This window comes from Rhagoletis pomonella, unplaced genomic scaffold, assembly GCF_013731165.1.
Source record: "Rhagoletis pomonella isolate Grant_MI unplaced genomic scaffold, Rhpom_1.0 Rhpom_scaffold_00008, whole genome shotgun sequence".
Lineage (NCBI taxonomy): Eukaryota > Metazoa > Arthropoda > Insecta > Diptera > Tephritidae > Rhagoletis > Rhagoletis pomonella.
In genome coordinates, this window is record NW_023458562.1 from 36,941,827 (window position 1) to 36,963,285 (window position 21,459).

At 33.6% G+C, this 21,459-nt stretch overlaps 1 protein-coding gene across 4 annotated transcripts in view; it reads right to left on the reverse strand.

The window, feature by feature from the left end:
* LOC118744786 (putative polypeptide N-acetylgalactosaminyltransferase 9) overlaps nucleotides 1-21,459 on the reverse strand; it is a 438,912-nt gene that overhangs the window by 178,325 nt on the left and 239,128 nt on the right. For all 4 annotated transcript variants that reach the window (XM_036478111.1, XM_036478107.1, XM_036478109.1 and 1 more), the window contains one exon: nucleotides 19,284-19,352. The gene's annotated coding sequence lies outside the window, so the exon portion shown is untranslated. The remainder of the gene's footprint in view (nucleotides 1-19,283; nucleotides 19,353-21,459) is intronic.

Here is a 21,459-nt window from a genome sequence, read left to right on the forward strand (position 1 = left end):
CACCATAATTCACATGCACACATGCTATAAAAAAACATATTCACATATTTGCCTGCTTGTGTGCAGTTTCAGCAACATTTAAAACGTTTAGAGAAAAAATATGTTGAAAATAATTTATTTTTTTGTGTGAAAATGCGCTGAAGCAAGTGCCACTGTATAACTACGCCTCAGTTCGAATCGCTGACTACGATCGCTGATGATGCATTGCATGCGACAATTTTCTATTAGAACGCGCAGCATTGTATGCGGTTGTTTTTTTTTTTTTGTACTGACTAGCGTGTAAGTGCGTTTTGCAGAAGTGGCACTTGGTATGAAATGGCTGCAAATAAAAAGTCTACAAAAATCGAAGAAAAAATCGAAGAATATAAATCAAAGAGCGAAAGGCAGGCACCAAGCGAAATAAAATGATAAAAAGTGGGCGAAATAAATGCGATGAAATCAAAAATGGAAAATTCTGCGGCTTATAGTTTTGACACACAGTCAAAGGGATAAATCGTCTTCTATTTTGAGCGAAACTTTCGTTTAAGTAATTTTTATCCAGGACCATGCGTGAGACTTAAAAAAGTGTGAGACACTAAGCGCTTAGCGCTTTAAGCTGCATTTGCAGCCATTTAATAGTGACTAAGTCGCTAGCAACATACATAGCACAAACATACACGCATATACATACAAAGAGAAAGCCATATACATGCTTAGTGCCAAAGCCACTTTGCACTTAATTCGCCACTAATTGCAAAGCCAAATTTATGCTTGAACGAAGCGCGCGAATCCCAAAGCGCCGCCAAATATAGTGTCGCAACAATGCAGCGCGGCTCAAGCGCGTTGCGACTAGAGGCCATACATACATATGTACATACTACGACGAGTACTTTACGTACTTACATGTTTGTTTGCATATGCACTCGTACATACATACATATGTATAAGTGTGCGCGAGTGCGCTTTCGGTTCTATTGCGCGCGCGAAAATTGCAGTTTAGTGACCCGAAAATGGGCAATTTTCGACTAAATTCGCTTAAGTATTTTGCATACCCTTTCCCTTGTTGCCTTCGTATTGGTGCATTTGTTGTACGTTTTAAAGCATCGCTGTGCTTTTTGATTCACTTTTTTTTTTAGTGCCGTTGGAAATTAAATTTTTTCAACCAGAAAAATTTGCTTTTTCCAGTGATTGGTTTTTCGTTGTTTATGTTGTTGTCAAATATGCTGCTTTGTGCAAACGCTTTTAAGCTGCAGCAATATTTTGGATCGCAATAAGTGTCACGCGGGTAGTAGTAAAAAGGGGCTGAGTGGTGAAGTAGTGTTTGGTGCGCCGGTACGTATGAGTAACTTTTGAAGGGGTAGCATGAATTTATCGTTTGAAAATCGTTGGAATTTAAGAAGTCAGTATTTGTGGAGGATACTTACTAGAACTATCCAAGCGATTTTTTATTATTCCAGTGAAGGCTGTTAAGATCGGTATTTATTATAAGAAATTTAAATTTGGAGAAATATCATTTAACTGACTTCAAAAAACGGAGGAAAGTTTTTTTTTAATGTTTTCTTTATGTTACCGCATAACTTTAGGCCACGCGAACCGTTTTCGATAATTGTTTTTTTTTTTATCAGAAAGGTGGTACCACAAGGGTGGCCCCATACTAATTTGATCTAGTTCCGATTGGATCATGAAGAAATTAACAGTACTCCCAAATTTTTAAACGAGCATTGAAGTCGGTTGTGTTTTTTGCTTACAAATTACTTTTAAATAAAAATTTTTATCAAATCGAAGCCAAAAGTTACCACTAGAGCGCTGAGTTGCCAGAAAATTTTTATTTTTAAAGTTTATAACGAGCAAATTGTTTGAAAACCAATTTTATGGATTTGTAAAACAAATTTTTATAATATCAATTGATTCATGACTTAAGTTCAGATTTTTTTAATAATTGCCATATCAAAAATTAAGAAACAGCATTTTCTTATAAAAATTAAAAAAATATGTCTATATGAGCGTAAACAAAAGGGAAGGTATTTAATAAAAAAATTATTTACCGTTGCTTGATAAAGAAAAAAATTAATAGGGTTTCCAGCTATACCAAAAAAAAAAACAAATATCTAAATGCATACATATGCCGTGTTAATGTAGTATTAGGTGCCATAAACAAAACAAGCAGTGTTATTTGGAACATAGAGCAAAATTTGAAAATGCTACACTTATTTCGAAAAAATTTGAACCAATGACTGTCGAAGCGTAATATTGCATGATTAATTCATTTGAGATGGCTATTAATTTATATAAATAAAAATGTTCATTCAGAGAATAAATGCATAAAAAAAACACATTCGTTCTACTGCAGTAAGGCCGTCCAATCTAACTTAACCAAAAGTATTTCCACCAAAATGCCATTTTAGTATAAAAAGAAACAGAAATAATAGTCAATTTAATGCTTGTCATCTTCCTGGCGGCCATACCATGAAAGATCTTTAGAAAGTATTCAAAACAGCATACAAGAATAAAAAAAATTTCATAAAAAATACCTGACCGCCATGACGTATGAGTGAACAAAAATCCTTGTATTAAAAATATCGCATTTTGGCATTTCCCCTACAATCTAAGCACAAGTACGAAAAATTAAATTTAAATGTTTGCTTAGTTAAAGACATGCGGGCGAAAGCAAACCCAGAGAATTTCACGTGCATGGTGCAAATATAACTAGACATTGATTTCCTTTGCTTTCACTATTTGGCTTAAGGCTAAGCAACAAAAAAAATCGCACAAGTGCAGTGAATTCTATTTAGTACACGTGAACGTCCTTGTTCCCCTTGTCGTCCTTGATTGTTGGCAGCAAGGTTAAAAGTCGTTTGCTAGCATTTTTCGATTTGACTATTGTGTTTAAAAAAATTTTTCTTCTCCTGTGTAGAGGAAATTTGTATGCCATAGTTGGTGCTTTAAATGTGAGGTAAGAAGCGTCATGAGCAAGTGCTTATGAATTTTCATTCGCAAGGTGAATATTGTGAACGTGTATACAAATACATAAGCACTTGAATATATTTCTACATACATACATACATGTATGTATTTAGATTTTAGTGTGTAACTAAACTGGCAATCACACAGCCACACTCAGTTCAGGATTAAAAATCAATGCTTCATTTGCATACGCCGACAGGAAGGAAGGCTTGTAGTTTATTTAGTAGACTAAAGCAGGCGATTAAAAGCTTTAACTTTACTGCTGCCATAAAGAACAATTTCCCTTAATTCCTTTAATTCCTACTGCCATTACATAGATGCCGAAAGAACTAAAAGGATAGCGAGAGCAAGAAGTAAAATGAGACTCGTTACCAAGGCGGGCAACTACACGGATTCTGATATAACTGCTTGCTCTGGCCTTAGTTAAAACTGGTCCTATCTATTTGCATAAAATATCCTCATTACAATTTTAGTGAAATCTACAATATTATTGTGGAACGTAACAGCTCTTTAGCTTGCAGAAAAGTGGTGGGTAAGCGGCGGGTGTTCGTTCGTATCGTTTATGGTTTGGTATTGAGAGGGGTCAGACTATAAACTAACAATAAAAAACTTTGGTGACTGGACCCATCGGACTAGATACACTAACCGGGTTGTTTACTCACTGAAAGACCTAAGGTTAGAGCAGGTCTCTAGAAAGCCTTCTTCTTCGCGTCTGCCGAAGACACTAAATGGACTAATAAACCTGAATAAAAGAAACGGAATTCCTTGAGATCGTCTATCTGAAGCCCAGTTTCCTAAAAATTATGTAATGTCTGTGGATATAGAAAGTCTCCACTTATTAAAGGCTTTGCTGTCTGGATTGTTCTATACGGAAAAAAACCAATAGTTTTCGATCGGATAACCCTGTTGCTCCGCAGGAGACTTCTAGCAATAACACGGGACTATTAATTGTACTATTTTTTAACACTAGCGATTTTTATGGGTCCCCCATAGCATTTTTGGGAGATTTTAGGGGAGCTATAAAAAAATTTTATTATAAAAATTTTAAATAAACCATTGGATATTTTATTGAAAGTCTTATGAAGAGAAACCAAGTCTTCAAATCGAAAAATATTAAGTTCCAAGAATTATGTACCATTTCTACTTCTTTTTTTCATATACAATACATGGAACATTTTGAGGGACTTCTAAATATTTTTTGATTTCAAAATGCAAAAAAAAAGGGGAATAATTTTGTCGGTATAGAACAATGCCAGGTGGTGACAGTATTAAAATTCCGACTTATTTTTACCACCCTAGTCCCAGTCATACCTGTAAATAACAACGGCTAGGTATCGTGGGAATGCCAAAATTTTAACTTCCTTGGATTAGAAAGCAGAGGAAAAAAAAAGAAGCGTTTACATTATTTTTTAAAATGTTTCAGCACATATTTTGAACAAAAAATTTGCAGTTAATTAAATAAATATGTCGCCTGCAATACGTCACAAAAGTTTGGCTAAACTAGCGTTTCAGCTGCTCCACAAGAAACGTTTACCTCCCTATCACGTGCCAAGTAGACATTTCATAGCTCTTTGCTTACTGCGGCAAGCGGCCAATGTTTTCACTACACCAAGATTGAAAAAGGATAGCCAAGGAGGCACGTGCATTTCTGCTGGCAAAGCGATTCAAAGCCAAACAGCCAGCCACAGCTGTGATATGTCTGAGTTAACAATCGACTTGGCCAGTGGCCAGAAATGTAATCCTCCTGCAACACCGCACAGTAGTAGTAGGAAGATGAGGCGGAAATATAGTAAAACAGTTATTAATGCAAAAGCAAGAGTAACTGCATTTATGTCTGCTGCAAGCAACTGCCGACTTTCGACTTCATTGCGCCATTGGATGAGCATGAAAGCATTTTTTTTTGCATTTTGACTGAAATTAGATGAAAACAGTTTGTTAAGTAATTTGCATAAAATTGCAAGAAAAAAAATAAACTAAAGTAAAACAATGCACCGACAATCAATAAATGTACGCCCGCCTTCCCAAGGGTGTGTTGTTCATACATATGTGTATGTAAATACTATGTGAGTGCGCTATTAAATACATACTCCCACATCACACACTCTGCTTTATAGGAACTTTACCAGTTTAGTGTGTGCAAAGTGGCCAATTAAGTGGAAGTGCTCTAATAAAAATGCCAGAGTATGTTGTAAAATTTCAACAAAAACATAGTTTCAAACTAAAATTATACCGAAATTTCACAACAATTTGTAACTCCCATATGCAATAAAACTGTTACACAGCATTTCGTTTGTGGTCCCTTGGTGGCCTGCATGGCGTATACGTAACATTTGCGCACTAACCTGATTCTGCTCGCTCACTCGGCCTCTTCTTCTTCCCCACACCTATAAAGTCACTTGCATTACATACATATATCAATTTTTAATAAAAAATTTTGCTCATCACAGCTTTCAACTCGTTAATGTCTCTGACATGAGGGGTCTGGAGTTGACTACGTGCAGGAGCGAATTTGTTGCATTGCACAGACTGACACGTCTCTATGTAATGAGAAGTCAAATAAATATGCCTCTCTATTAGCACATAGGCAGGCACACTCAGACACTTTCACTCAATTTTGTGGTTGTGAGCGCACGTTTTCACACTTAAACCGTAAAAAATTTTAAGTGACAACCAATAAATGTATGCTGACCTGAGCGTGGGCGGTAAGTTAGTAAGAGCTATGGCAGCCAGGCAGCAACTAGGCTGTAGCTGGTGCAAAAAAAAGCACGAATTGGGTCACTTCTAAGTGCGTTTGGCTTTAAAGAGACCACGATACGAGCAGGTGATCAACTAAGTAGGCTGGTAAAATAGCTTAAAAGTCTCGTACATATGAAGTAAAAAATGTTAAAACTTTCTAGACTCAAGGCAAAAAAAATATTCAATGAAGATCTTATACCTAATTCAAAAATTTATTTCTTCAAATTATTTTCACTCATGAGGCATTTCATGTCACCGCGGCCACCTCTAAGGATTTAGATGAAAGTCGAAGAGATTGAAGGTCTAGGTGACATGAATATACGTGCAGCATATTTTTCCGATATGACGTAGGGTTGCCTATTTACACGGGACTTAAATTTTAAGAAAACGTCATACATACCTTTCTTTTAAGTGCTGTATCTTGGAAACCTTTTAACGCAACTTAATGAAACAAAATGTGTTTCTTGCATCTTATTATGGGCTTTAATTGTACATTTTTACATTATTGTGCAACGTATAAAAAACAAAAATAAATTAAGTCAACATTTTGCTTTTTGATTTTTTTTGATTATAGCATTTTTAAAAATTTTTATTTTTACATAAAAAAATTTTCTATAATGTCAACTTTAAGTACCCAAACGGGCGTAATGGACTACTCATGCGTTTGGACTCTAGATCGCCTAACGCTAGAGCAATATGATAAATAGGCATTGAAAATTTATGAACTTGTATATTTTTGAGAGAGGAAAGGTGTGTGAAAAACAAAAACAATATGAATACATCATATTAACTTTACTAAAGCTCTGTAATCATGAAAATCCCTTAAAGGAAATGGCAGAATTGAACTTTGTTGCAAGTTCACATGGGAGATCTGCTTACGACGTGGTTGGAGGAAATCTTAAGAGACTAGCAGCTAGAGCAAGTCTTCAACTCCTGATGTTACAACATATTCGTACACCAGAAGCCCTCTACCAATGGGATGTTGTATGTTTCCAATGATATGCCTGTAAAAAATATAACTACAACTAGGGATGTGCCGGGTATCCGGTAGATATCCGGAATCCGGCCTATCCGGCCGTTTTTTGGTTATCCGGTTATCCGGCCGGATACTGGCTAATATCCGGCCGGATTCCGGATATCGATTATAGAAGATTCAATTTAGAAATTTAACCCAGATTTTGTATTTTTGTAATCCAGTTTAATAGTATCTAATTAGTAATCAAAGTTTCCGCATTATCGGGCAACAACCTATTTCTATTTTCAACATAAATGTTACCCGATGCACTAAATACTCATTCCGAGTTCACTGAGGAAGGTGGCGCGCAGAGATACTTCATTGCCAGTGTAAACAAATTTGGAAATTCTTTGCGGCTATACTTTCACCAAGTTAAGGGATCTTCTTGTCTGGATATACATAAGAGGTAGCTGCAAATATTTCTCTATTTCTAGTTCATAAATCGCTGGCTTTTTTCATGTACGTTCGCTGCCTTGTCTACCAATCGTTTGATAACTGATTTATAATTTCGAATTAGTTCATCAACAACCCAGTTTTTAGCTTTATTGGCGTCAGAAAAAAAACGAGTTTTGAAACGTGGGTCACAAAATGTTGCAATAGTGAAGCATTGTCGTTGTTGAATGTTTAGTCCTATAATCAAGTAAATTTTTTTATTAATAGTTCTATAAATACTTTTGATAAGTGAATCGCAATTTCATACCTTTTGCGACAGAGTCGCATTGGCTTTAGTTTATCAGGTTTATTCAGTGAAATCGCTGGATAAATTTATCAGAAATGTGTAAACGAGTTTCCATACAAATTTTGACAGCTCATTTATAAAGTTTACACAATTATAAGTTTATACGGTTTACATTGCATTTATAAGCTTTGATGAATACCCTTAGTAGTTTTGACTTTCATCAAATTTGATTGTCGTTTGACATGTGCTGTGGACCGTGTAAAGTGCTGTTTGATCAAAATGATAAACAAAGTGAAATAAGAAGTGCCCGATAATTTAAATAAAAAGAGGAAATGGGCAAGAAAAGAAAATAATTCGACTTAATTTCAGAACTAATAAATTATCTCAAAAATCTCCAAAACCTTTTTTGTGGTGATACAACTTCAACCAAAACTGAAATTTTATGGGTTTTTTTACGTGTGTAAGTCAAACCATCTAATTACACAGACATATCTGTGCACAATAATTTAAATAAAAACACATAATTGAAAAGTATACGACTTAGTATTAGTATTAACAAATGAATACAAAGCTTTCTTAAGCTTCTCTTCAACTTCATCCAAAACGAAAAACTGAAATTTTATGGGTTTTTTGAAGCGTGTAAGTTAAACCATCTAATTACACAGAAGACAGTTTGATCAAACAATGTGACCATGTAAGGTCCATATAAGGCATCAACACACATGTGCGATTCTGACGGTGCGAATCTGTTCCGAAAAAATTACAACAATGCCGCAACTATTTATTGGAAATTGCAGACCTACGCGTTCGGAAACGAAAACGGTTAATAGGCGGTTTCCATATAATTTAAACAAAAATTAACGTAAGAAAACAAAACATCTTGATTGTTCAAAAGCAAAGAATTTGATGAAGATTGTTTTTGTTTGTTTATAAGATGCCATTTTTCACTGCGATAGCATCGCACAGATGTGTGCGTAATTGTGTTTTCGCAGTGGTAAATTCTGTAGCATCAGAAATGGTGCGGAGGTCGAGGTGAACTCGAGCCGGCAAAAAAACAATATTGTGAAATTTATTAAGGGTAGTAGTCTACCGGATATCCGATCGGATATCCGAATCCGGCTGTTATTTTTTACAGGATATCCGGAATCCGGCTATCCGGCAAAATCTATATCCGGCACATCCCTAACTACAACTAACCTTTCAGTGGACATTATTTCGACTATGACTAGTTACGTCCTACTTTAAGCTAGTTTAAAAGGTTAAATAACACCAACAATACAAGGGAACTTCACATCCTTATTTAACGAATCTTTAAATCAATAAATAATTTTTTTCTTTTTAGGTCTTATTGAAATAAAATCGTGTTATTTGTTTTCTTTTCTCGGAGAAATTTACTAGTTCACGAAATTATTATATTATTTTATTTTTAACGCTTACTATTAATTATTTTTGAGTTTATGAAGAATTTTTTTAGGAAAATCTTGTCGTAAGCTACATTTTTTTAAAACTTTGTAGCCGCTTTGTATGAAATACGACATTTGATACAAATTTTTACTAAATTAACTATACTTTTTACTCACTATCTCGGAAACTGAAGGAGATATCCAAAAATGTATGAGTAATTGTCTTAGCGATGACGAACAGCAGCCGTATATAAAAACCTAAAAGAGCTAGTTTTGAGCAGTAAATAGTTGTCATTGTAAGATAGCCCACCAGCCTCGAATATACGCCCTTGTAATGGACATCCTTTCCTAAGGGTCTCCGAATCAACATCAGGCAATATAGCAAATATATAGAGCGGTAGGTCATACGATGCATCGTAAGTATGTACTTCCTGCTTTGACGTGAATCAAAAATGGAATTTAATGATATACTCAGCTGTGATGATGGACACCTGGCGGTACGAGAGGAGTCCTTGATTTACTGAACCGATATTTGTGGTTGTCGAGATCAAAATTGAACAAAACATGGTTAGAATATCAAAGCTAAACCAGCGGTCATAGCTCGCATAGGGGGATTGCAGGATATAGTTGAGAAAATGATCCGGTCGTGGCCACAGAATAAACTGTGACCGACTCAGACCTCGAAAGCTTTAGCAGTGAGCAGAAAAAAAAGATCCCCTGTAAAAAGGAAGAGCAAGCTCTTGACCCCAGTCCAAAGTAGCTACATATTAAAATGAAACTGCGTTTATCATATACGGCCCCCTTTTGCACATAGAATCTTAAATGGGCAATCGAAAGAGTTGTGGCGGCATATTTTGACTTCGTCAATAAAATAGAAGAAAACATCGAGAAGAACGTAAGCGAAGTGAAGACGCAGCAGAGCGCACAAGGAGAAAACCGCGTGTCTAAACACACTTGCGCACAGTCAGTTTAGGAAAGTTTAGATTTATAAATTTAGTATTGACTACACGCTAAAATGGGTGGCAACAATCATTCCAAAGAAAGAAGGTATGTGGAATGTTGCCAAGCTGGAGATGGTGGGGTAATTTTCGAGTAAAATCGGAAGATCTGCGAATTTATACGAAATCGCTTACAATGTTTTTGGGTACATTAGTTAAGTGAGAATTAGGATCGTGCAACTCATTCAAGTCATCGGGCCAAGTTGATATGTTTCACTCTAGTAAAAGGAAAGTACTGTTCTGCAGCTTAGGCTTGTTCGAATTTTCAAAAACTGTTTGAGATTTTTTTTAAGGAGTAGGAAGATGACCTCACTATACATACCAGCTTCATTGTTCAACAAATGCCAATCCCTTCTAATTACTTTTTTAATTTATTTAGGCGGCTGGCAACTTTTCTAATGCAGGGCGCGATTATCAATAAATTAACAGAGTCCTTACTGCAATGCTCTGAAATTCGTTTGATGAATTCGAAGGCATAGAATAAAGTACACACATATTTACGGTTTTTATTAAAGCAATTTAAAAGAGTTTAGAAGATTGGCTTTTGAATTAAAAAATAATAAGTTTCCCTTGAAAAAATTTATATTTTTGTTGAGCTTTCATTTAAAAAGGCAACTTAAACACCACCTACACATATGGCTAGTTAGCTATAAAAATATTTTTTGAGAACCAAATGAAATATTGCTTAAAAGGGAAAATGGCCTATCACCGAGATTATTTGCATTAAAAAAATTGTCGCAGATATATATGTATATAACGAGGCGGATAGTGCATATATATATAAAATCGCTTTCAGATCTTTGCCTCAACCCAATGCCGTCATATTATTTTATATTTTGTCGCATATCCAACGGCCAGTAATTAATATTTGTCTACCGCAAGCTATCAACATTCACTTGCGTATCGCATTTCGAAACATACCTTTTGCGAATAACAACTAGAAGTGTAAAGAAGAAAAATTAAAGAAAAAAATGCTGCAAACAGGTAAAACCACTACCACTTATTTCCTTTGCTTTGACCATTTGCGTGAATTGCGACGATTGATTTTATTTAATAAAATTGTATACAATTTATTTTATTTTATTTTTTTGCGTTTTCATTTCATTTGCATACGATTTATCAACAAGCAAGGCCACAAAAAACTTGCGAATGAAATATAAAACTTTGCACTGTCGCGTAGCAAAAGAGTCAAAAGCGAAGTATATAATTTGCAATTTGCAGACTTTGCAACGAAAAATTGATATGCAACCGAAGAAAAAAATAAATAAAAAATTTGCAAAAACGTGTTTGGCTGCAAAGCGAATGCAGAAGATGGCAGCTTAAAAAAAAAATTGTAGACAACAAATTTAAGAAATTCGAAACGCAGATGATAGGAATGCACAAGAAAGTGCAAGTAATTGAAAGAAAAAATATAAAGGAAGCAACAAAATAATGAGCAAGTAAACGAAAGACATAAACCTACAGCAGGAAATGCAGTCGCAACAAAAGCGCACTGGCATAATAGTTTGGAGTGGTTCACTAAAATAAAAGGGGATTTGTGAAGCAATTAAGCAGTTTCAGATAAAAGCACAAACGGTTTATGAAACTAAAGCAAAATAAATGTACACGTAAGTAGTAGGTACGATGCGATAATTTTTGTTTTATATATTTTTCATTACAAATCAATTTAAGATATTATAGTGTCTTTAGTAAGTGGGGAGCATTTTAGGTAGTTGTCATATTGTTTGAATAAAAGCGGAATTAGCACTACAAAAATTGGCAATTAAGCGGGTAAGGCAAATAAGCAAGAGGCAATTAAGAGGCCAAATAGATATTAATTTAAAATTACGAGTTTTGAAAAAAATTTGCATTTAGAAAAGATGTGCACTTAAAGGGGACGCATTTAACCGGTAGTGCACTTAAATAGTTGAATTTTGAAAATACCAAACTTATTATTGAAATTGATCTGTGAAACATAAAAATATGGATGTCAAACGAAAGATTATTAATAAACCTTTAGAAAATTATTGTGGTATTTTGCAAGGGTTGCCACCTATTTAAAAATTAAACTAAATTAACTTTAATGAAATTTTACAATATGGATATCAGTCTAAACGGTTTTGAAAAGGCCTTATTTATAAACCGCCTGTAGAAGTGTTGCCACCTGTTGAAAAAACAAATCCTACTTGAATTAACAGAACTAGATAATTGAAATATGTTTCGCAATATAGGTGCTAGACGAAAAAGGTTTAATGTCGTTGTTGTTGTTTGAAAATTCTTTGAATCGGGTTGCCACCTGTTTAAAAACTCCAATTTAATAACAATATACACAAGTTAAAGTTTCAAATACAAGACTATTTAGAGATCTTTAGTTAGGACATGTAAAATTTTCCAAGGTGTTTGAAGAGGGTTGCCACCTATTACAAATTTTACTATGTTCAAATAAAAGAATTCAGTAAAAAAATGAATTATTACAATATTTGGTATCAATCGTAATGATCTTGTAAAGGCTTTATTTATAAGCTACATGTAGTACGGCTGCCACCTGTTTTTAAAACTGAAAATGGGCTTGAACTCAGGAAATAAGTAAATTCAAAATGTATCACAAGAAAGAGGTTTTAGAATATTCCAGTTTGAAAGTGTTTTGATAGGGGTTAAAAAAAACGAAAATCTCCCACGTTTTGGGCCGAGTTTAAGTATGTATGTTGATTTTTATTAAAATAAATTACATAAAATATTCCACGTAAAACTCGCAGCAAAGTGGGTGAGGGCACTCAATTAGCTTTTAAAGGGCGACAATTGTGTGTTCCTACTTCTCGAAAATATACTTAGGTATATCAAAATATATCGACTCATAAATTTATAACTGTGGCATTCGCCGTCAGCAAACGTAATGCCGGTTAACCTTGCTAAAGCCCGCCAAGCTGATTGTTGAGTCTACTTATAAACACATATGTATGTATGTATATACAAGTTTACATGTATGCACATATCGTATGTATAGTACTCGTATTTTTTCACACAATCGATTGCAACTGCATTGTTAATTGCTGCCTCAACGAGTACCTACGTACAATTTTTCATAGTACTTTGCGTAGATAAACGGGTAAAATTTTTTATGCGAATGTCATTGCGTATGGTGGAAAAAAGCAAGCTTCATATATTATGCCACATAGCCTTGTTTTTTTCTTCTTTTTATGTATTTATCGCATATCGTATGACCAAACAAATAAATACATCGATAACGTCCGTTCGCTTGTCGCATGCAATGATAGTTGCGAAACCGGCAGCAGCAACAGCTCAATGCCAGTGGCGATCGAAATGTGGTAGTGACAGTGGCAGCTAAAACAAAAGCTACAGTTTTGAGTTAAGTACTTCCATGCAACGCATTTAGTTGTTGAGGCAAAACAGCGGCAGTGAAATAGCTGTTGGAAATATACGAATATAAAATTTTTACTTTTTTTTTTTTATTGCATGACATGCTTTATAACATACAGTGCCGCAATAAATTATTGGCATAAAGAATTTTTTAAAGTATATGAAAAATATTTTACTTAAATTTTTCCGCAAATTTTTTGTAAAATTACTGTTCATACTACAGAAGAAAACGTAAAAATAAAATCACTCAACCTTGTGCATAACTTAGGAAAATTTTATAAAATTTTATACAACTCAGATTTTCTGTACAAATTCTAGGTACATATGTAGTTTTAAAGCCCATTCAATTCTAGTATAACAAAGAACAAGTTTGAATTTGGTAGAAAATCCCGTTTATTTTTGGCAATTTACTAAAGCAGCTTCTTCCATACAAAGTATGTATGTTCGACAATTTTCTTTTGTTTTTTTTTGTTTTGTTTTTAAAAAAGTGTTTGGGTATATAATTTTATAGTCCACTTAATCCACCGATTTTTGGCAATTTTTGTTTGCTCACGGTGTTGTGTATTTTCCTGCATCATATAAAAAAAAATCGAACATAAGTACTTGTATAGAAGAAAATGGGTGACAACGGCAACAAAAAAAAACAAAAAATCAACGGTATTTTGTAGCCACTTTTATTTGCAATAAACTACAACTGAATGCGCTATAAACCCAAAAATTTTCTAAAAATTCAGAAAAAAAAGTTTGAAATTTGGATGAAACTTTGTTGTTGTTTTTTTTGTTTTTTTTTTACAAAGCTTGAAACTTTGGTTTATGTGGTTTTGTTATAGAATAAACTATGTTTTTATAAAACAATAATAATTAAAATTAAATAACAAAAAAATAAACAATCAAAACTTGTCCATATGATAAGAATTATATGTACATACGTATGTACTAGATAGAAAGGTACGCAATCAGTGCAGAAAAGTATACACACAAATAAGTAACGCAAACGAGTCGATAGAAAAGAGATCAAATTAGTCGAAAACCAAAAAAAAAAATATCAAAATACAAATCACATTTCTGCGTCCGGTTATCGCGTGTGCGGCTGTCTATCGGCCTGCCTACCACGCCCAACAAATGCCGCAAACAAGCTGTCAGCCTCACGCGCTTACGGCCACCACTCTAGCCATTGACACAATTTTATTTATTTTTTTTGCTCACCAACCCTAGAGTGGAGTAAAGTAGCGTTTCAAATTGCCACACTTCGGTTGCCTGCTGGCAATTTAGTTTGTTAACATTTGCCATTATGTTGGGTCAGCTATGTTGCATTTGTATTGGTAGTGTTGGAGTGCGATATTCATACATGCGTACATACATATATCAATATGTACATACATACATACATACAAGTATATGAATGTGTGCGTGCTTTTGTGGTAGACCAAAACTGAAATTCTGAAGCCGCTTTGATGATTTTGTTTTTATTTTTATTTGATAAGTGTGCCACTCACACACATATATACACACTGAGGCGTAGTAAAATGATCCCTAAGCTAAATGCATTTATATCCTTTTCCTCCTATTTTTTCTCGTCCATATGTGTAACCTATATGCTTTTACCCAAGCGCCTAGCGGCACTTCGTTCAAACATATGTACATATGTATGAAAAGTAGTCGTTTTGGTGCCGTTATCTACGAGTACATACATATGTATGTACTTATGCACTAGTAAATTTGGCTGGTAATAGCTTTTGTAGCAAGTTGCCGGAAGGATTTGGGACATTGATGGTAACCTTTTGGTATCTTTTATGTTCATGCAAATTTAATTTATTTTGATAAAATTCGCTTTTAATATCAATTCGTTTTATCTTTCTTTTCTTCTTCAACGTTTAGGGCTGTATTTGAAATAAGTAGGCGTAGGAGTGCGCCTAAGCTCTAAGCTAAAAAAATTCATAGATAAAATAAAATTAGTTAGAGTCAAATGTAAAACGTTCACATTTTCGGTATAGAGAAGGAGTTAGCATTTAGAGTAATCAAGAAATGTCCTTAGCTAGATATGTATGTATATCTTATGCATAACGATAAACGTCGAAAAATAAAAATGAATATACTGAAGCATCGATAAATAGTAGAATATAAAAGTGGTACATTTATCAACAAAAATACAGGCATTTATTTTTATACATATTTATGAGAAAAATTCGATCACTAGAAAAATGTCTGCTAAATATCAATACCAATAAATTTTCTAACGTGGGTGATATCGATGTACATAAGTATCGAAAAAAAGTTAAATATACTGATTGCTTGTAAATTAATCGCCAAAAAATATTTAAAAAACTCATTACGGAACACATATATCGGTAACTCTATGGATGCATATATCATAAATCAAAGCGAAATATATCGATGAAAAGAATAAAGTTGGATCAGGAAGAAAATTTAAGAAATTATGTGCGTGTATTATGTAATTGTGGAATTTATCGGAAATGATATTATTCCAAAATATTGACATAGACATAAAAAAATCGATAATTAAATAAGTGCATACATATGTATATCGGCATTGGAATCGATGAATTTAAAAAAATAACATCAACAAAAATATATCGTTGTGTAATAAACAAATGAAATGGTATTGAAATTTCCAAAAAAAAAAACTTTTCGATGGGAACCCTAAAATACAGTCATGTGAAACCTAATAGGTACAAGACTTTTGTCACAGTTTCGACTATTATTCTTTTGTTTGTTTAATGTTTATTATTTTTTATTATAAAAATACGGCTCACTATCTGTAGAAAAATTAAAATAATTAAACAAAATTGTAGAAAAATTAAAATAATTAAACAAAATTTTATAACAGCAACAAAATTTTTATTAAAAAATCTAATTCTTACAAAAAAAAGCTAGGTATGTAGTTTTGTAGCCCATTAAATTCTAGCTTGAGAAAGTGCAATTTTTTTGCGTATTGTGTTATTATTTTCTTCCATTAACAAAAAAAAATGTCGAACAGAATTGGAACGTATGTAGGAAAATGCGTGACACCGTCAGGAAAGAAATTATCAAAAATCAATGCGATTTCGTAGCCACTTGAAAATTGCACCTTCTTCTGCTAGAATTGAATGAACTGAAAACTGCTTACTTAGATTTTTTCGAAAAATTCTTAATTTCTACGTGCTTCTAAAGAAATTTTTTAGATAAAATTGTTTACTACTTCAAGCATTTTAAAATAAGTACAAGTCAACCTCAATGGAAGAAGAGCAATCACAATTCTTAATTAAAGCGCAACGAATAGCAGCATATATGTATACCTACGAATACAAATGCACACACATACTCATTTAAATAAAATTTCAAATAAAATTCAACATTTGCACACTTCACACTTGATTTGTTGTAGTGCAAAAGATGTTTGCTTGCAATCATAGATTCATAATAATTTATGAGCATAGCATCGAAAGTGGCAACGGCAGCAGCAGCAACAACTAGCTCAGGGCAGCAGATAAAACAGGATTAGATGGGAATGGTAAGCTGAGTGGCATAAAATTGAGCTGACACACCAGTGGCAAAGTGCAGAGGACTCGGTGCAGATGTAGTAAATCTGAGAAACATTAAATGGGACAGAATATTTAAGTACATATCTATGAAAGGTGCTGCGGGGTGTGGCAGGTAGATAGACTGCAAAGTAGTAACCAATCTGGCTTGCCACTTTTTTTTTGACAGAATTGCAATTTGCAATGGGTGTGGACGATGGTTGTTAGGTATATTGGCATAGATATATGTATGTACGTGCATATCTAAGCATACATACTTACACATATTTATTGAATCAGCTTAACGAACTGCATGGCAGTTTCAGATGGAATATTGTGCGTTCATATCGTATGTACATATAAAAATTTCTATCTAGGTATGTACTTGTATGTACTCGTACTTGCCAGCAATGCGTATTTTATTGCTCAATGTTTGTTGCACACGCATGTCTGGCTCTGCCTTTTTCGCATTTTATTGTTGCTGGTGCTGCGTTTTTTTTTTTTATTTATACAGTGGCTTAATTGCCAATCAGTGTTGGCAATATTTGATTTGTGGCCACTGCGACCATCAAGGGTCGACCACGATTTGGAGGCGGTGAACAAATAGTTATCTGAGTTCTTATTTATGTATGCAATAATATTTAATTACATATGTACATTTACACATTTCAGTTCCTCATTTCGATAGCACTCGGAATGGCAGTGAGTACAATGGGCCTAAAGTACAAAAACTAATAAATTTGCCCTTCCTCAATATTTCAGGCCATTTACTTAAATTTATTTGAATAAATCGATTAAAAATCGTTCAAAATGTTAAGAAAAGGCAATTGCTTAGTTTTTATTTTTAAGGCCCAATATGTGCGTAGAAGCAGTAGGTAGTAAAGTCTGAGTTGTTACCGATATTATTAATCTGTGCAAGAATTTATCGGCATCGCTGGCATTTTAGATATCGAAATTGATATGTTGTAATATTTATCGATAAAATTATTTTCTTTTTAATTTTTTTTCAATACTTTTAAGCAAATAAAAAGTATTTGCCGATACTTCTATAATTTATTTTTGATGACTCTATCGATATATTTATAATTATCGATTTTTTACCACGAATGATATGATTATGTACGTATGGGTCGAACACATCATAGGGCCTGAGTTTTTATCACCATTATGGAACCCATATGTATAAATATTTGTATCGATAGTATATTCATAATATGTAGACGTTGTTATATTTTTCGAATGTTTATCGATAAATTTATCAATTGTGTTTTCATGTGGTTGTTGATAGATTGATAGATGCATATATGGCATTTTCAAGTGTGCTGATGTAGCGTTTTTAAATACGTATCGGTAAATTTATCGTTTTTTTTTTTATTTACTGTCTTTGACGATATACCTATGAGAGTAATAAATTTAACATATCTCAATTAGCTTCTTCGTTAACTTTATCTTTATATAATTATCGATTTTTGTACAACAAGGGGAGAACGTCTTTCTAAATATTTATCCGATAGTTTTATCGTTTGTTATTTACGGTACTTGTAAATGTATGTATTACTAGGTTTACATATAAGTAGATTATCCTAGTTTTCGAGATTAACTTCTTAATCTGTAATTAGAAAAAGAGATTACTAAACCGATAACTTTTCGGTGCCCAACCTAGTTATATCGATTATTTTTGCCAAATGAAAAAGTAAACAAAAATGGACGCGATCAAGGAAAAGAGGTTTTTAAAGGTATTTTTAAACAAATGTTAAGTTAAAATGTATTCAAAGTGCTTAGTACCGCAGAAAAAAGTGATCACAGTGGCACAGAGAAGGAACTTAACTTGTCCTTGAGATGTGAGAATAACAAGCGTAACTAGTTTGACAGCTAATAATCTGAGATTTGCCAGTGTAAACGGCGTGATTAAAAATCGAGCTTTGATTGAGATTATATGTATATGTAAACATGTTTTAAAAGAATTATATGGTTTAATCGATATTGCGATCGATTTTTGTCGATATATAGTTATCGATTTTTTTTTACAAAATTTATACATACAAATACATACTTTTTATCGTTGCCTCTCATATAAGTATGAAACACATACATATGTATCGATATTTTTATCAATGGCCTCTTCGATATCGTTATTGATGCATTTTTCAACGTAGTGTTTTAAGGTACTGTAACTATACCGCCGTAGAAGGCTTTAATGTTAAAAACAGAGTTTATTTAATTTTAACTTTATATTTTAACCCCAAAAATATGCATAGGTAATACCAAAATGGTGCTCAACAGCTATATAACTAGAATCTGTAGACCGTTAACTGGAGTTCTGTGCATAGTTAACATGGTATCTCTTTCCCCACACAAACATAGACGATGGGTTGGACAAATTAATAAGAAGTAAGCCAAGACAATTCACATGTGCTATTGACATTGAAAGTCAGCTAGATTCATTTAAAGTTATTTCATTTTATCGTTTCTAATTCCATTTATATATACTAATTTAAGTAGTGTTTGTTTTTAATACTTTCTATTAATTCAATAGTAATTTAAGCTATTATACTCTGTAGTCAGTAGATATTTAGCTCAAGTATGTACATAAGTACTTACATACATATATTTTTTTCGATTAACCTTGCTTACCTTTTTCTTTTGAAGTGTCTCCAACAACAAGAACTACGTATTGTTCAAACGCAGAGCTTCATTTATTATCTGCAATTAAAAGAAAACAAGTAAGAAGAATTTAATTAAAATTAAATTTTACGAAATTGAGATAAGAATTTATTTGTTCTTCTTAGTTTGCAATGAAATATATTTAAGCCAACAACTGAAGGTAAAGAAGCTGAATTAAATAAGTAAATATGCTCAAAGAGACATACAAAAGCGATAGTTCAAAAGGAAATCAGCATATCGACTGCGTGTGTATGGAAGATCAACCCCTCTCGGCAGCCAGTTCGAAAACGCCCTATCTCAAACAACTTTTCAAGAACACCTTATTTCAGAATTTTATTGAAAACCACCCAATGGCGCAGAAATGAGATAAGATAGCTATACATAAGTATTTATAATATTGTATATACATCGAAAAAAATTTCTGAGCGTTATTTGTGTGAAGAATATTTTTAATCATTTCTTTTATCTATGTTATTGATTTTTTTGTGGCAATATCAAGCGGTCTATTGAGAGGTCGCAAAGAGGATTTCCAAGTAACAGGGCCCATACTTGAAGTGCAAAATGTTTATAGGAAATTCTCAGTGGACTCCATTTGTTCCTTGTCCTTGCAACTGCCACAGAAATCGTTAAACGAGGCTCCAATCCTATGGATATACTTATATACCCTGGCCTTCTCCTCGAGTTCTGCGAGCAGAAAAAAATCAGAGAGAGTTTTATGCTTGCACTCGATTCCTCTAATTTTGTATCAGACCCTTTAAAATTTCTTTCCCACAAAAAATTGTTTGCTGTTTGAATAATTTTTTATACTTTGGTAGTTATTTTCAGAATAAAGATTTTTCTTAAAAAAAATTCTAAAAACCACCTCTTCCTCTCCAAGAGTCCTTTTTATACCCGAGCGCACTTGTGCACAAGGGTATATTAATTTTGTTCACATAACGGTTGTTTGTAACAGCCGAAACGAATCGAGATAGATATAGACAAATGTATACATAAATGATCAGGATGAAAAAAGAAATCGATTAAGCCATGTCTGTCTGTCCGTCCGTCTGTCCGTCTGTCCGTCTGTCCGTCTGTCCGTGTACACGATAACTCGAGCAAAAATTGAGATATCTCAACGAATGGAATGGAATTTGGTATGTAGGTTTCCCTTAATCCAAGGTAGGTTGGTATTGAAAATGGGCGAAATCGGACTTTAACCACGCCCACTTCCCATATAACGGTAATTTCCAGAAATACGAAAACTGCGATATTTTAGTAACTATTGAAGATAATTCACTCAAAATTGATATTTACAATAACTTTCAGACGAAAAATAAGAATATTATAAATTTTTGGAAAATGGGCGTAGCCACGCCCACTTATGGTTACATGTGTTTATCTTGGTAACCGCTGCACCAATTTCATCCAAACTTGGCACAGTTGTTGGCCTTCGCACAACATACCAAACGGCCGAAAATTTCTAAAATCGCTCAATAACCACGCCTACTTCCCATATAACGGTAATTTTCAGAAAAACGAAAACTGCGATATTTTAGTAACTATAGGAGCTTATTCACTCAAAATTGATATTTACAATAACTTTTAGACGAAAAATAAGAATATTATAAATTTTTGGAAAATGGGCGTAGCCACGCCCACTTATGGTTACATGTGTTTATCTTGGTAACCGCTGCACCAATTTCTTCCAAACTTGGCACAGTTGTTGGCCTTGGTACAGGATAAAAAATCGCCGAAACTTTTTAAAATCGGACAATAACCACGCCCACATCCCATATAACGGTAATTCAGAGAAATACAAAATCTTCGATAAATCAGTAAATATTGAAGCTAATTTATTCAAAATTGATGCTTGCAACAATTCTTTACCAAGAAATACGTTTATCGTAAAATTTTGGAAAATGGGCGTGGCACCGCCCACTTATGATCATATATAAGTATATCGGTAACCGTTCTACCAATTTGTACCAAACTCGGTGTGGTTATTGTGCTTGCCACATATAAGCAAAACGTTGAAAATTATTGAAATAGGGCTAAAATAACGGCCGCTTCTCATATAACGGTAAATTTCAGAAATGCTTGAAACTTCAATATTTCGAAACTGAAGGACGCTAATTTGCTCAAAATTTTTACCATCTAGCGGAAGGTT